This window comes from Lytechinus variegatus, chromosome 8 (assembly GCF_018143015.1).
Source record: "Lytechinus variegatus isolate NC3 chromosome 8, Lvar_3.0, whole genome shotgun sequence".
Classification (NCBI taxonomy): domain Eukaryota; kingdom Metazoa; phylum Echinodermata; class Echinoidea; order Temnopleuroida; family Toxopneustidae; genus Lytechinus; species Lytechinus variegatus.
The window spans coordinates 15,531,703-15,535,772 of record NC_054747.1 but is presented as its reverse complement, the minus strand read 5'-3'; the positions used below and the strand labels follow the sequence as shown (position 1 = coordinate 15,535,772).

General features: G+C 38.9%; 2 long non-coding RNA genes across 2 annotated transcripts; both read right to left on the bottom strand.

Annotated features, from left to right (window-relative positions):
- Window positions 1-494: 494 nt before the first annotated feature.
- Window positions 495-2,133, bottom strand: LOC121420730. Its single transcript, XR_005970812.1, has 3 exons — window positions 2,048-2,133; window positions 1,230-1,299; window positions 495-639 (listed from the first exon to the last, which is right to left on the bottom strand). It is a non-coding gene; the product is annotated as an uncharacterized LOC121420730 (long non-coding RNA).
- Window positions 2,134-2,140: 7 nt separating this feature from the next.
- Window positions 2,141-3,821, bottom strand: LOC121420731. Its single transcript, XR_005970813.1, has 2 exons — window positions 3,390-3,821; window positions 2,141-2,202 (listed from the first exon to the last, which is right to left on the bottom strand). It is a non-coding gene; the product is annotated as an uncharacterized LOC121420731 (long non-coding RNA).
- Between the last annotated feature and the right edge of the window lie 249 nt (window positions 3,822-4,070).

Below are 4,070 nucleotides of genomic sequence, written 5' to 3'. Positions count from 1 at the left end.
TGTCTTCTCTTCTAAAAGATGTCGACATGATGAGATCCGGGATCTTGTCTGCTGATCATCTCTTCTGAAAGATGTGGACATGATGAGAGATCCAGGATCTTGTCATTTGATCTTTTGCTGCCACAATGTCGTCTTCTCAATATCTCGGTGGCACTTTTGAGCTACCATAGAATACACTTCAAGTGTGTGAGCCATCTCCATCTACTGTGGTCTGAATGTGACTTTAAACTTTCTTTTTCAAATCTCTTTTAAAAAAATCACAATTTATCAATACAACTGTACATACATGTACTTGCAATCTTTAAACTTGTAACAATTTTAACCTAAAGGACATGCTGTGTGACTTAAAAACAGCTGTTCTATGACTTCAGCCGGACTTCAGTTACTTCCCTTGTTTGGATTGCACTTTCTTCTTCAACATGCTCAGAAGGTTGATAACAGATTTATCAACAGGACATGCATCTTTCACCTGAAGAATTTCAAGTTGGCAAAACTCACGAATTTTCATGACTGATGGCTCATACAAGCCAATGCATGCACTTTATCCTGGACTTGACAGACTCTTTGCTCCTCCAGAACAAGCTCATATGATTCCTCTTGATTGCAGGATACACGTATGTACATGGGCTTCGTATCAACCTGTCAATGAAAAACAATAACAAGGGTTTCTTATTCAATGCATGTGGTTTAGCTTCTCAACAAGAAATATGTTTGTTTTTTGAAGAAACTTGGCTCACCATTATGGGACAATGGATGGGCAGGCGGAGTAAAAAACGATAAGATTTCTTAGCAAGCAACACATGATATTTTTCACCCTACTTGGATTGAAATATTTCTCTTTCAATTATTATTCAAATAACATTAATAAGATGTAACAATATTTTTGGCAAATAAATCACTCTGATAAAATGCAAAACTAACAAAATTCCACCACTCAGAATGTATTCAGCTTTGTTTGGTGCTGTAATTTGCAACTGCATGCTAGTGGGCTGACTGGAATGTTGTGTTATCACACATAGCATGCATGTAAATCTTAAGTACCTGATCACATAATACCAGTGTACTTTGTCATAAACACAACCCACCAGTTGGCTCAGCAGTCTAAAGTTGTAGAGCGGAGTGCAAAAGAATGCTAAAATATGATTCTTAGGTTTTGGCTTTATGAAACTTATAATCTAGTCTATGTCAATGTTGTAAAATTACTTCTAACTGGTTATGCGGTACCATACCTTGTCACTTGAGATGAATATATCACCAGGTCTTCCTTGAAAAAGGTTGGTAGAATCTGTATGGCAATTTCTGGAATCAGATTAAGAAATGTCAATAATTTAAAAAATGCACCATGTTTTTAAATCAATACCACCACGTTACCACCGCAATCTTTAGATCATGAATGAATTGAAGGGACTGAAGTTCTGAGCTGTAATTTTGCTCAAAACTAATGAATAGCTTCCTGCCTTCATTCTCATGATACCAGCTTGCAAGAATCAAGTTTGATTCACACATAAAGTTGTCTACAAGAACCTATCAGCGAATCAATTCGCACCAAATTTCTGGCCCTGCCAACGATTCTAAATTTAAATACCAACATGCTTCATAACTAACAGCTGTCTCTTAATGCTCAAATTATTGAAAGATAGAAAAGAAAAAACCCAAATTCAATGAAGAATTATCTCAGAATGTCGGCTTCAAAAATGACCACAAATGGACAGGAGTTAAACACTTTTAGGCAGACATAAGAGACAAACTCATGAATTGTTGGACAGTGATATTACACATCCATTTTACATCAAGTGACTAGGCCAAGTGCGAGTGTAAAATGGTTGCATGCCTTTGTCAGCATAAAGTTGGTTGCCTGAAGGGGTTCGAACTTCAATTCTTAAAGTGTATTTACAGTTTCCTTTTGTCATGTATAGCACCCTGGAATGAAGTGATAATTTTCCATTGTAATAAGAGAATAATGTTACAAATTATTTTTCCATTGTATAACATTTTGGGTTTTTAATGTGTGATGTTACAAATTAAAAAAATCCGAATAACAGAATACCTTCTTAGCTTCCGGGAAGTAAACTGTCACATCTTTCTTGGCTCATTTGCATCTATCTTTGTGAAGTCCAGAAAGGGGTTCTGCCATCTTTGAAGTCCTTGGTTGAACAGTGTGATTAGGTCCTCACCATGAATCCTGCGAAACTCTGCAAGAAACTGAAAATATGAAAAACATCATGACCCCTGTTCACTAGATTAATGCTGGTGTTGTTGAACATGTTAACTTATTGGTGTTTATAGTGACAGGCTGATTGGATTTATAATTTTACTGACAAGAAAGATACAGCTTCAGCCTGTAAATCAGCTAGCTTATAACCACAAACACACTCCTGTACAGATCTTGTTTAGACTACTTCAGGCATTAATTTAAAAAAAAATTGTAATCATAAACCCTACCATCTTTGGTAGGGTTCATGTGGCTTGCGACAGTGAACATCGCAAATCGAAATCTAAGCGAACTATGCTAGTTTATGTGTAAATTGCCCCCGTAATGACGTCGGTGGGGCATAGGAATGTGCAAAGTCGGATTAATTTGTAGATACATGTAGGCCAAGGCCATGTCAAAAGGCCTGGCAATCATATGGCAGTCAGTAAGTAAGTTAGGCCTGGGCCAACACTATTGACTGTCATGAGACATGAGTGTAGCAAACAGTCTGCAGTCCAGACAGGTCTCTCCTTATTGCTACTTATTGAATTTGAGTTCAAATATTGACTGATAACAAGTAGGCCTAGCCTATGATATTACATTTACTTAGGCCTAGTCCCATAATAGGCCTACTTTTTTCGAAACTTAACGATTGTCTAAGTTTAACATAAAACATGTAAGTTAGGCCCTAAATAAAGGCCTAGGCCCTAGGCCTACCTCGTATTACTAGACTGGTGAAACTAGCCTAGATAGTCTACACGTACGTGAGTACAGGACACTCGGTCAAGACCAGGCAAGACACACACAGTACGGTATACATTGTACACGCATTCGACATTGTTGGAGTCAATCGCATTTTATAAGCTTATTAGGCCTACATTGTATTGCCATTGTGCATGGGATGCCCGTCCCGCCGTGTGCTACCTCGAGCGAAGTTCGTGCAGGTTTCACTACACTCCATGTACCGGTACTTTCGGGTAGGTGGAGACGGGAGTGTAGTGTACCTGTATTGAAGTCTGCACGAACTTCGCTCGAGGTAGCCGTGAGCATGCAGGTATGCATACTCAATTTACTAATATTTCGGTGAAAAACACTTCACTATTATAGAATTTCATACAATAGTTATCTCCACAGTAATATACTACAATCAAATTCATTAATTAATCATTTAATTTATTTTTTTAGTATAAAAGTTTACCTTTTACGATCTACCCAAGCCTTGCTTCGCAGCAAAATCACGGCGACCGGCGAGTGATTCAAAGACGCTGATTATGTGCGGGGTGTCCCGAACTGTCTTCAGGAGCTAAATTTGTCATGCATTTTGCCTCAACAAATTGATTTGTTTTTCAGCAAATAATTTGTAATATAATTCGTTATGGCCGACTTAAACTCGTCATTTCTACATTGACCGCGAAGAGGATTTGTCAAATACGGTTGTGAAGAGTCGTCACGCAAATAAATCAGTCATGCGCAAGTTTGTTTTTGTCAACACCAGTTGAAACTTTGTAATAGTGCTCGATCAATTTGTTATGTTACTACCATGAGTTTGTCATTTCACAGTTATATCGCAAAACAAATTATTTTACCCCGATTGACGAATTAATCTGGCCTTGTGACAAAGTTATCTTTTCAGTGTGGACAATCACAACTGCTCCATCATTTGGTCTATTTCTGTCATGCTCCTTTCTAAGTGCGCCAACATCTCTCTTGCCGTCAGTCGATACTGGATATTTCCTTGCTGTGCCATTGTCACTGGATCCCACTTCTGTTACCACGTGTAACGGAATCAGCGGCGGGCGTCGGTGGTCGGTCCGGCGCGGCGGACCGGCAGCTCGCTCTTGTCAGGATGCCTGCCGCCGGCGGGTGCCTTTGCCATGTC